The sequence below is a fragment of the Sarcophilus harrisii genome, chromosome 3 (genome assembly GCF_902635505.1).
Source record: "Sarcophilus harrisii chromosome 3, mSarHar1.11, whole genome shotgun sequence".
Taxonomy (NCBI): Eukaryota; Metazoa; Chordata; class Mammalia; order Dasyuromorphia; family Dasyuridae; genus Sarcophilus; species Sarcophilus harrisii.
The window spans coordinates 86,036,294-86,049,773 of record NC_045428.1 but is presented as its reverse complement, the minus strand read 5'-3'; the positions used below and the strand labels follow the sequence as shown (position 1 = coordinate 86,049,773).

General features: G+C 35.6%; 1 protein-coding gene across 6 annotated transcripts in view; it reads right to left on the bottom strand.

Moving 5' to 3' along the window:
• The window catches only part of ENOX1 (ecto-NOX disulfide-thiol exchanger 1), a 663,627-nt gene that overhangs the window by 540,678 nt on the left and 109,469 nt on the right, over positions 1-13,480 (bottom strand). The gene's annotated exons all lie outside the window — the stretch shown is intronic.

The following is a 13,480-nucleotide window of genomic DNA, read 5'->3' as shown; positions in this document are numbered from 1 at the left end:
CTTCCCAGAATCTCCATGTAAAGGAAGTAACCAACTCAACCATCTCCTCATTTCTCACTAGTCTGTACTCTCTCACAATTCACCATTGTGCCTTTTTTCTCTCTCTTATTTTATCCTTTTTCAGCTGCCTTTAATGTATTATCTTTCACTTTAGAATGTAAATTTCTTGTGGGAAAGAACTGTCTTTTTGCTTGTATTTGTTTTGTTTTGTTTTTAATAGCCTTTTATTTACAGGATATATGCATGGGTAACTTTACAGAATTAACAATTGCCAAACCTCTTGTTCCAATTTTTCACCTCTTACCCCTCCACCCCCTCCCCTAGATGGCAGGATGACCTGTAGATGTTAAATATATTAAAATACAAATTAGATACACAATAAGTATACATGACCAAAACGTTATTTTGCTGTACAAAAAGAATCAGACTCTGAAATATTGTACAATTATCTTGTGAAGGAAATCAAAAATTTTGCTTGTATTTGTATTCACATTGCTTTACATGGAGCTTAGCAAAAACCACAACATTTAATAAATGTTTTTTGACTGACTGGGTATTGGATATTGCCCTTTCTTATTTATAGTAATTCCTACTGATTACTTTTGAAAGAATTTATTTGAAAGATATTAACATTCTAGCAGTCACTAAGAGTGAAAGTCCTAACATAAATATAGTATATCATTTTTTAAAAACTTCCCAAGAATAATATATCTCTTCATTGCTAGCTGCTATACTAAATAGCACAGTCCCAGTTCTCTCCTGTCCCCCTCCCCAAATTGTACAGGAATTCAAATTAAGTTGTGCTGTGAGATTCATTAAGATTTAGATCTAAAATAACTCTCAAACACAAGGATTCCTTTTTCTCAATTCTGATGCTACTCAAAAGCAATGAATGTCCGCATTACCCAAATGTAGAGAAGATAAGTTAAAGTTTTCTGAAACTTTCAGCATGGCATTTTCTGAAATTTTCAGTGAATGTGTTCTAAGGACTATAAAGTATTGCGTCAAAGTTTTTATAATCATTAGTATTTCAGAATCAACGTAAAATGCAAGAAGACGTGAGTTTGGACCCTTCCTCCAATACATACTGACTATGTAACTTTGAACACATCTCAGTGTTCCAGGTGACTCTAGTCTAACACTCAATTACAGACTATATGTATGTATGTAGAACATACCAGTGATGGGAACTCTGTATCATCTTGTTGGCTGGACAGCTTATTCTTAGAAATGCTAAAACAGACCATCCTGTTCCTTTAGTCAACCATGATGGGAACTCAAGTTTTCTCAGGCTTGCTTAGCATATTTGAGTTAGCCTTGATGGAAACTCATCTTTAAGACAGCCTCAACATCTTAATACACATCCTTTTTACTTCCTAGATCCCCCTCTTTGTTTCTTCCTGCTCCCCTGAGACTTTAAAAATCGTGTTCGCCTTTTTGGGGAAAATGCTCAAATCACCTATGACTCTGCCTTGCTTAATTCTGGTTGGTTTGATCCTGTGTACTACTCAAGTAATAAAAGAGTAAATTTCTGTTATCTGTTATAGGTGTTTGTGTCATGGTTGCTCCATGTCATGAATCAAATTTAATATTCATTTACAATTATGCTCTCTCAAAACTTTTTTATATTTCTACTCCATATTACCACTTCTGGTACCTTTACACCATTTCTCCAATACATACAGTTAGTAGATAGCATTTGTTCATCTAAGTGTTGGCTAAATCAGTGATATCACAACTCCATTTCTTACTTTTTGTTTCCCACATTAGAGGTCACCAGAAACTTTAAGAACATTACTGGCTGATAGTCAGCGGTTAACACAACAATTTAAAGAAACGCTAAGAATCCCAAAAGAGAGAGTAGAGAGCATTTGGAGACCATATCCAGAAAGAATCAAATTTTATGAAGGGTCTACAACCTATGTCTTGACTAAAAAGTCTTAGTTATTAAACAAAGCCAATCATTCCAACCATACCAATAACTATAATGAACTAGTATGTTTTAATAACAAATGTCTATTGTGGTTTACAAAGTAATGTTCATATCACAACTCTGTGCAAGAAGTTAACATGAGCATATTATATAGATGACAAAATTGAAGCTGAAAGAGGTTAAACAGCTTTACTGGAAGACATTTGCTTATAAATCCCATTGTTAATTTTATGATTCTTGATGATTTCTTTGTTAGAAATCATCATTTGTAGTCCTTACATAATAGCCAAGGAGTTTGCTTACAAAAGGGAATTTCTCTTTAAAAAGTAATTGGTATACTTCTATCTGTTCAACATTCTCTCATGTAATTGCTATAAATATGACAAGTCTTAGGACTATTTTTTCCCTTTCAACTAACTCTCCCTGTTGGCAAATAGGACTGGCAAACATCAAATGCAAATGGCACAGGTTCAGAAGTTTAGAGAACATTGCAAAGGGGCACACAGGACAGAACCAAGGCCTGGCACTTGCTTTTTTTTTTTTTTTTTTGATCTCACAAAGTGTCAGTGAAACTGCAACCAGTCATCCAGGAATCAGAAAGAGAATCCCATTAAAGTTAATATAAAAGTCAGAAAAATTTATGCTCGGTAAGACATACTAGCTATTTGGCAGGTGTAACACAGGATGCAATTGAAGATTTCCCAAGACAACCAAAAGATGTGGACCCCTCTTTACACGCATCTCTTTTTCCTTTTATACTAAAATTTTTTTACCCTTTTTCCTGTCCCCTTCCCTTACTCTTGTGGTCTCTAAATCATTTACCTCCTCCCTTGCCACCTTCTATGTTCCTTATGCTCCAATTCACTACCTTTTTCTCCTTCTTCTAGCCTGCATACTTTTTTTTTTAACTACCTTATTCTTTCTCTCTTTCTTCCCTACTCTCTCTCCCCAAGAAGGAGGAGGGGGAAGAGGTGGACCAAAAAGGTGTCTTTCTACTTTCTTTTTTTTCCTTTGTGACTTTTTCTGTCTCATCCATTAATATTCACACATTTCCATTCCTGACTTCTTTTATTGCTCTTCTTTCCTCCCCAGTGTCAAATCTCTGTTATCAGCACACAGCCAGTCCTTCCTAGCAAAGAGTACAGACATGATAGAAACAAGGACTGGACTCCTGTACTGTTCAAAGGAAACAGAATATGCCACTGGGAGGTACCGGTCTCTGCTAGCATACTGCCAGGGCAAAGGCAGGAAAAAAAATTTTTGAGCAGTGGGACAAGTCAGGTATATTCAGCTGGTTTTGCTAGAAAAGGTACAAAGATATAAAATGGACTGAAAAAAGGTTTTTATTCTTGGTATTCTTTCCCTGACTGCTTTTCCCTCCAAATGAATCCTATCCTTCGTTAGTTTTATCCCTTTTTGTGCAAATACCAAAAACCTTCCTAGAATGACTGAAATGTTCCTCATTACCAGTACAAGTTTCATGAATGACACAGGCAGGAGTTAACAGATTGCTTCTTGACAAAGGAAGACACAATGAAGTACACAAAAACCCCCACTTAATGTCCTCGATAGGAAGCTTTATACATTACTACTTAATGAATAGATGAAGAATATTAGAATGTTGAAAATCCCAGGTCCTATTTGCTACATGGAACATGGAACAATAAACAATATAGAAAATGATGAGATAAGGTCATCCCAGGCTTTTTTTCCAAGCACAATGGAACAACTTAGTGTCCTTTATAAATTTCAGTCATTTCTTTTTTTTTTCCGGTGGCATATCAGAAAAACTCCACAGACCAAGAACTACTACAATGAGCCTAAAGTAGAAGACTTAATAAATGAAGGAAAATACAGATCCAAAATGGTAGCACTTGAACAATTTTTTTATTATTTTTTTATATTTATTTGTCCAATCCCAAAGCTTAGCAAGTCTCAAATGAGGCAGATAAATACCAACTCATTATGGAGGAGAAATATTCTATCAATGAATAGAGAGTTATCACCTCACTGATGTGGAATATAGTTCAATGCAATAAATATTTGTTAAGCACCTACTATGTCCCAGACTTTATGCTAAATGCTGAGAATACAAATAAGTAAAAGAAAGACAATCTACCCCCAAGGATCTTACAATCTAGAAAAGAAAGCTGAAAATGGGGCACGATGATGGTAGAATCAAATCCAAAGAATGTAACAGGTGGAAATGAAGAGCAGGCTGGCTTCAAAAGCTTTTTTTTTAAATAGAGACTTTGGGAAGTATTTTTCCTCTATCTTCCAGACCTCTAATTACAAGAGTAGAGGGAGTTGAAGTTATCATGATGTACAAGAACCAAATCTGATATAATCCACATGATGATGGATTTACTGGTGATGAAGTGGAGGAAGTGAGCAAGTTACAAGCAAACTGACCAGAGATGAGAACTAGCAGTGATAGAAGACAGAGAGAAATAAAAAGCAGGCATGAGATCCTCCAAATCACAGAAATCCAGAGTCATTTAACGTATAGGCAAATATTCCCTTCAATAAATCTTAAAGCCATCCTGAAAAGGCATGCATAGAACAATAGTTGAGTTCATAATGATGACCCTCACAATGAATGATTCACAAATGAATGATTAAATTATATTAAATTACAGTATACTCAGCAGAAGAAGGCAGAGAAGATATATAAAACATTTTAGAAAGGTGACTTTAATGAGGTAATCCAAGACTCTGTTCTTAACCCTATTATGTTCAACATATATATCAATGACATAGATGGAACATAGATATCATGCTTATCAAAAATGATTAAAAGAAAAAATAAATGGAATTTCAAGAGTTTGGAAACTTTTACTATCTAAAAAACTCAACTATCCAAAAGTTTATTCCCCAAGAGTTGCAGATACCTGAGATTCCCTTATAGTCAAGTAAATCAATGAAAAACACTATTATAAAATACTGTCATTAACTTTAGAGAAAATAAGGATAAAAATAAGCTTTCCCTTGGCAAAGATATATGAGGGCTCTCCTTGTGAGGGAAATTCAGCATCTCTTTGAATCATACAACACAATCAGAGATAAATGAAATTGCTAGGAAACAATGTGGGGATATTTTAAATCCTGGACATAATTCAACGTTTTTTAAAATGATCAGGAATACACTATTTTTCTAATTTGAATCATGATTTTGGAAAGCTCCTGAGTCTGTATCTATTACAGAATTGTAAATCACTAATTCCCAGGTGTCCTGGCATAGCTACATACTAGAAATGTACTACATTAATGAGATAAAAATTCTTCTCTAGCCTTGACTTTTCTGACACCATGGAAATAATGAGTAGAGAAGGGTGGCTGAGACAATTTTAAGGAACTTAGTCTTATTCTTTATCTCACATCACATTCAGTGAGGTATTTGGCAGAATCTGGCATGTGAAAAAGATGGAGATGTGGTTTAGATGATTAATCAACAAATAAATATTGATTAAATGCTTCCTGTGTGCTAGGTACTGTGCTGTGTGCTAAGCATATAAAAATCCCTGCCTTCAAGGAGCTTACAATCTAATGGAAGAAAAAACACACACATATATACATATATGTGGGATTTCTTGGCAAAGATACTAGAATAGTTTGCCATTGCCTTCTTCAGGGGATTAAGGCAGAGGTTAAATGATTTGCCTGGGGTTACATAGGTAGTTAGTATCTGAGGCCTGATTTGAACTTTCTGCCTCTAGCTACTGAGTCAATAAGATAGGAGATAATTAATAGAAGAAAGACACTGGAATTAATCAGGGAAGGCTTCCTGCAGAAGATGGGATTTTAGATAGGTTTAGAGGAAGTCAGGGAAGTCCACAGGAGAAATTGGGGGGAAGACAGCATTCCAGAAATAAGAAGAATAATAGAATAATTAAGTAGATTCTTAACTGGTCCAAAAACATAAAATAATGGGCAAATCCACTTATACATTTGGAGACACCCTGAATAATCAATGGAGTGATTAATAGGATTTATCTTTTTTTTTTCTTTTTTTTTTTTTGCTGAGGCAATTGGGGTCAAGTGACTTGCCCAGGGTCACATAGTTAGGAAGTGTTAAGTGTCTGAGACCAGATTTGAACTCATGTCCTCCTGACTTCAGGGCTGGTGTTCTATATATTGCACCACCTAGCTGCCCCTAAGATTTATAATTAATGGAGCAACATGAACTTGGAGGATGATCTTTTAAGAATTCCCTGGTTCTGGCCCTATTCAGATCAAATAGCATCAATCACCAAGGATGGCACTGATTGTAAGGTGCTTGCAGGTGGCACAAAGCTGGAAGAGAGAAATAAATGTACTACATCAAAAAATTAGGGTCTAAAAGTATCTCAAAAGAACCAATATGGAGATATATAAAAGGAAGAGATTTAGTTTTTAGTTTGGGCTTAATGAACTTTAATGAACAAGTTTAAAAAGAAAATAAGAAATGAACAAATAAGGATGGGAGATTCATATAGATAAAAAAGAAAGCTAAGAATTTTAGTGAATTGGATCATAAATCTAAAATCAAAGAGTCTCAGTTATCTGAGATCCACTGGCTTCTAATCTAATCTTTCAGAGGAGGAAACAGATTCAGGAAAGGTAAAAAAATTTCACAGAAAGCACAATTTTGAGGCTAGATTTGAATCCAGGTCTTCTGACTCCAGACATGCTGTACTTTCCACTGTACTTTGAGTCAATATAAGTCAACAAATTGACAAAGCAGCCCCTCCCCAAAAGTTAATAACCACAATAATGAAGGCACAGTGCCCAGGGTAAGGAATGAGTCCCAATGTATCCTGCCCTACCCACACCATATCTTGAGTACTGTTTTCAGTTCTGGGCTGAATATTCAGTTTTAGGAAGAATATTTGCACATCAAGAGAAAATCAACCAGATTATAGAGGAAACTGGAAACTATTAAGGATAAGTTGAAGGTTTCCAAGGAGAAAAAACAATTCAAGAGAGGGAAGCCCAATAGTACTTTTCAAGACGTCAAAGAGCTTTCATGTGGAAGGATGATTAGATTTATTTTGTTTCACCTGAGTGGGAAAAAAGAAGAACAATGAACGTAAAATGCAAAGGTTGACTTCAAGAGACTAAAAATGGGGAAACAACAATGCAGAACAATTAAAGTTGTCTATAGATGGAAAGAATTGTCTCACAATGAAGTGAGGTCTTTAATTAGAGGATAAATGACTACTTATATTGGATTAGATGGCCTTGGGTTCTCTTCTCACTCAAATTCCATGATTTTATGAAATTTCTGTGATTCATAGAGTCTGTGTATCTTTGGAAATCATCCATTAGTCATGTTCAGGCTGCTTTTTTCTCTCCCCTTCCTGACCACTTAATGAGACAATATGATGCAATAAAAAGAAACTAAGTTTTGAGAAACCAGAATTTGAAGAAAAACTCCACTACTCTGTGCCTCAGTTTATTCATCTATAGAATAAATCAATTGGATTAAATGATCTTTATAACCTCCCAAATCCCATGATTTCATAGTCCAATTTTACTTCCTCTGTCAGCATGGATTAGTCAGTTAAGCTTTCTAGGCTATAGTTTATTTATATGCCATTCATAAAATGGCAATTCTATTACTCGTCCTATCCACTTCATAGAGTTGTTAGAAGCATCACATAAAGTCATCTGTGTGAAAGGACTTCATGAGTTATTATTATTAGATTCACATGGAATTGAAGAAAGAAAATTAAACTAAGGGATCTAATCTAGGGTCAAAGTCGTCTTAACAATTTAAAAGTAAACCATTTTGTCTCTCTGAGGCTCACTTTCTTCATCTGTCAAATGAGGACAACACTTACACAACTTGCCTCAGAGTTTCTATAAGGATCAAAGAAAATTGCTTTTATAAGATATTTCATAACCATAATTTTCTCTAGCAAACTATTAAACTATTAAAGGGTGGCAAAGAGTAGACAGGTCTTTATCTAAATGCTTCCTGGCATCCCTCCAATCAACACCAGATCAAGCCTCTGAACTGGTTTTGGAGTGACAGAATCCACAAATATTTGAAGTGTAACACATTTCCAGCAGAAGATATTTTGGAAGAATTTCAGAAAAGGTGGTGTGGCATCCAAGCACTGGAGAATCTACTGGGAGGCTCTTAGCCAAAATACAACAGAGTTCGCTACTCTCTTGGTTCAGAAGCCAGTGGATCAGCAGATTAGTTGTGAGATATCCAACATAAATACAAAAGACAAATACTGACCCTCTGAACTCCAGAGTAAAATGATTCTTGGCCACACCCACCCAACTCAGGAAGGAAGTCAGCAGGACCAGCATAGGGCAGTGAAAATCATTGTTGCCTGTGGAGGAAGCTTGGGACAATCTCCCCTTTGCCCTAAGAGCAGACCTCAACTTTTAAAAAATGAGCAAAAAAGCAAAAAAAAATTCTGACCATAGATAGCTTTTATAGAGAAAGAAAGGAACAGACCTCAAACTCTGAGGCAAATCATCTCCAGATGAATCCCCAAAGAGTGACAGGAGTTGGTCCCCATTTCACAAGGCTCTCATGGAAGAATTCAAAAAGGATCTTTAAAAAAAGTTAGAAGAAAAACTGGGAAATAAAATGAGAATGTTGCAGGAGAGTTTGGAAAAGGCAACACAGAAATTATGGGAAGAAAACTCCTTACAAAATTGATTTAGCAAAACAAACTATTATTAAGAATATTAAAAGTATTTGATCAGTTCTGTACTCAGTTCAGTTTATACTTAGTTCTATACTTAGATATGCATGGAACAGTATGAAGATGGGGTCAGTTGTACAGCTTTCTGCATTATATTAAGAGTTAGCTAGCGTGTCCATACTTCAAGATGTACCAAGATTCCATGGGAATCTTCAGAGTGCTGTGGAGCTGATCCACTCTGACATAGGACCTATGTCTTGAGAAATCTATGGCCTAACAAAGACTGGTACTTCATGAGTCAATCCCTATCGGCAATGAAACCTAGAATTCAGGATTTAGATTAGGGATGTTCAGGGTTCAACATCAGTAATTCTATGACAAAAATTCAAAAAAGCACACATACCTACATGTGCTTTATACAGAGGTTCAACAGATAAAAGAATGCCCTATTGTCCATGGACAGCAATTCCTAGGATCCATACTGCATAATCTCTGGGTGGAAGTCCTAGGGAAGACTGGGTTTGCAATTGTTCTTGAGTTTTGCAAGAGCTTTAAAAATAAATCCATGATATTCAATATGCAGTGTTGCAGAAAATAGAATTTACTTTTCTTCATGGTCTAGGAAAAAGTTGAGATCCATTTTTATGTCCTATCTTTTACTATCTCTGGATTTAAGATTGATGACTCCCAAAGAAAGAAGTCTTCATTGACCTATCAGCAGTTCTAAACCACTCCAAATTATAAACTGCAGTTAGCCTGCTACATTGTCTTTCAGCTTAATTACATCCTTTAGATATGCATAGATTTTTAATAAAGATCCATATCCACATTAGAAAGAAGGAATTTGACTCTTTAAAGGCTACAATTTTGATAGTTCAAAGACAGTCCTGAAACAAAATAATAATAAAGAATCCTGCTTCAAACTCAGAGCAAAGGATTCAAGTGAGCCATCCAACGTAGCCATGCTATGATTAATTTTTCTTAATTTTTTTTAAATTGATGAACTGGAAAAGGGGAAGAGAAATATGTCAGATCAATCATTTGCTACGGCTGCCATTCCTGAGACTATAGAGAATGCTTCCATACTAGCAAGCATCTTTTTTTTTTTCATTGTAGGCATGAGAAAACCAGAGAGAGGCCATCTGCATTCATTGATCTTTTTGTCCCCTAAATTACTCTTTGACAGTTTTCCAGACACAGACACTGCTGCTCTGGCTCTGTCATTTCATTCTGATTTCTACATCATTACAATTCATTACCAGGAAGTAGTTTTACATACCATCTGTATTCACTACATAAAGTTCTATAGCAGTATTTTTCAGCTGTGGCATAACTGGTTTTGGGGCCTTGGGGACAGGGAAGAATAGCAGAGAGCAGTCTATCTTTTCCCAGTGCCAGTTCCAAGCACTTTCTCCATCTGTGTTTCCTGAAGGAGGAGTTCTTACCTTTTCCAGGCAGAGGCTCAAAACTTCCTCACAGTTCAGCTGTTCCATCTTTAGCATTCTCCTAAAATCATCCCATATTATGTCAAGCAAAACTAGAGAAAGCAAAGAATGAACTAGCTAATATTATGACTCTTCATAGTGTGTGTGTGTGTGTGTGTGTGTGTGTGTGTGTGTGGCATACTAGCCAAAACTTTAACAGGATTTCCAAATTCAAACTGAGAATAGTCAACAGATTCTAGAAAAAAGGAAGCACCAAATGTGAAAATGACTCAGAGAAGAAAACCATGAAGCATTTGCTGCCTTGAATGACCAAAGTGTACCAACTGAAGTGAAGAGGCAAGGCAGTTAGTGTTGAGAGGAAGAAAGAGCTGGAAAACTCATGGGAATTAATTATTATTTGTAAGACCATCTTTTAAAGGGTTCTCAGTTGTAGATACTGTTGGTGTGATGGTAGAAGCAAAAATATGCTAATTACTTAAATGAAGAATCTGCACAAATTTCCCCCAGATAACAGGACATAACTCTGGGGAAGTCTGCCTTAAGGAGCCTATTTAGTATAGAAAAGAAGCAGAATCAAGCATGTGCTCTGTAGAGGGACCAGTGTTTGAGCAAGGGAAGATGGAGGAATAGAAAGGAGGGAGGAAACAAAGGGGCTCCCATAATTCTGTAGTTAAAGTATCTTTCAAATAGTTTTCATGATTTTCACAACAAGCTAAATATCTCAGGTATCTGGAGGGCAATGGGTACTATTCTGGCAAATAGAAGAGGTCAAATTATATTTGTTTTTTTTTTTTGTTTTTTTCTGAAGGCAGGAAAGAAATCAACATATATGCAGTCAATGTAGTGTGGCTTTCATACTAGAGAAGGTTAAAAACAAAACAAAATCTGAGGGCTATTTCTCTATCTCCAGTTATCAAAGAAGATAAAGTATTCCTTGACAGAATGGAATACTCCATGAGAAAAGCAAAGGATAAAAAGAATGGGAGGGAGAAAAAAAGAATAAAAACTAGTAGAAACTCAATCAACAGTTGGAGGTGTTTACAAGCATGACGTTCTTTCCATGGAAAATGGATCTAGAGATTGAGAGGTAACTTATTATTATTAATAATAATTTTATTATTTATTAATTAATAATAATATATTAATAATTTTCTGTACAAAAAACATTTATTTATCACTTCCTATTTGCCAATCACTATGGTGAGAATGGGATATTCAAAACCATATGGAAAGCAGCTGCTGCACTCAATAAAATTACATGTCCAGTTATCAAATTAAATGAAGTATTCCTTGACAGAATGGAATACTCCAAGAGGAAAGCAAAGGATAAATAGAATGTAAGGGAGAAAAAAGGAATAAAAACCAGTGGAAAACCAATCAACAGCTTGAGAGGTATTATTTTTTCTGGATCTTTGTTAATAATTTTCAGTAGAAAAACAGGTGCTGTCAGAAGCAAATCACTCAATGAACCAACAAACATTTATTTATCACCTCCTATTTGCCAAACAGTATAGTGAAGATGGGATATTCAAAACTATAAGGAAAGGAGTTACTGGACTTAATAAAATTATATACTTTCAAGAAACTGCATGAACACATATAAATACATATAACACAAATACAATCTGGGGAAATCAGAGCTCTCATGTAAAAGGTTGGCTCCTGAACCAGAGTCTCAGTGAGTAGAGAATGTAATGTAGGCACAGCAAACAGCTTGTCTACTGTGCAAAGATGTGGGGATGTGAAATGGAATACTATATGGGAAGAACAATAAGAAGTCAAGTTTAGCTAGACCATAAAGTACATGAAGGAAGTAAGATATAATATGCTTGGCAGGATAGGATGAAGCCAGTTGAAACTGTATTAGGCACTATGAAGTCATTGGAATTTATTGAAGAGGGGAATGATATGATCAGACTAGCCTTAGGAATATCAACGTAAGTTAAGAAGGAAAGAAAAAAAGGCCATTAGGATATCATTGAACACACAAACACAGAGATCACAGAAAAAATACCTGTCATTTAGTCTGACTTTTTTTTTAATAGGAAGCAAACTTAGGGCCTAAGAAAGACTGGTATTTCATGGGTCAATCCCTATTGGCACTGAAACCTAGAATTCAGGACTTAGATTAGGGATATATCTTCCCAAGGATGGCAATCAGGACATGACAAAGAAAAATTCAAGATTTGTGAAATCTGACAGTCATTACCCAATTCTAGGGATCCATTTGTGATTTAATACTATCACTAAAATCAACTTGAAAATAATCCCTAATGATTACAAAGTTTGGGGCAAGCGCCTGAAGGACTTCAAAACACAGGTGGTATTTTCATTATAGCTGCTGATTGAAAGTTGGATCATTAGAACAGAAAAGAGAAGATGGTAAGTGACAAGTTGGCTAAGAAGACAGTGTTAGAGAACAAGAGTTGGCTTCCTGAACCATAATGTATGATACAGGAATGATGGGCTCTTGGCCAAAGATAGAGTACTTCTATCCAGAGCCAGGAAGAATGAATTAGAAGACTTGCTGATCTCAAGAGGGCCTTAAACTAAAAAGGGAGTAGGAAGGATGAATACCAAAATGCAACTTCTAGGTTAGATAGTAGAGATAGATAGAGAGAGAGTGAATAGTGAGTCTAAGATAGGAGGAATAGCAGTGAAGGACCCTAGTAATTCTCAAGAGACAATCTCCAGGAAAAGAGATAGAAACAATATTCACCAATGACAAGAGAATGGGTAATAAACAGAGTGAATTAGAGATCTACAGAGCCAATAAACTAGAAAGACAGAAGCAATAATGCAGAGGAAATATACCACAGCTATCTTCACAAAATGATGAATTGTTATAACAGATCAAAAAGCTGGCAATGAGATATATTTGTAATGGAGACCAATCTCTGCTAAAAGTAGACCACCTGACATTATTATTTGCCTTGCTAATAATGTACTCTTTGAGACAGAAGAGAAATCAGTGAACAAAACAGTTATTCTAGACCTGATTCTAATCAGCAAGGAGAGATGATTGGTGAAATGAAAATGACAGTTATTTTGCTAATTATTCAAGTCACCTGATCCAGGGAAAAAATATCCCAAACTGCTCAAAGAACTTAAAAATGCAATTGTTAAAACACTAAAATCTGTTAAATTCAATCTACAAAGCATTTATTAAACACCTAATAAGTATCCTATAGGAGCTTCCATTCTATTGGAGAACACAACAGATAATGAAGTAAATAGAACATAATTTGAGGTGAGGGTGAATGGTAACAATAGAGTATCAACAAGGATTTTAAGTAGTAGGACCTGAGCTGAACTTTGGAGAGAGCAAAGGAATCTAAGAGAATTTGAGAAGAGAAAGTGTATTCCAGGCACAATTGGAAGCCTGCAGTCATTACAAGAACAGGGACAAAGCAGAACACCAACTTCAAAGGATGGCAGGTAAGCTAGTTTAGCTG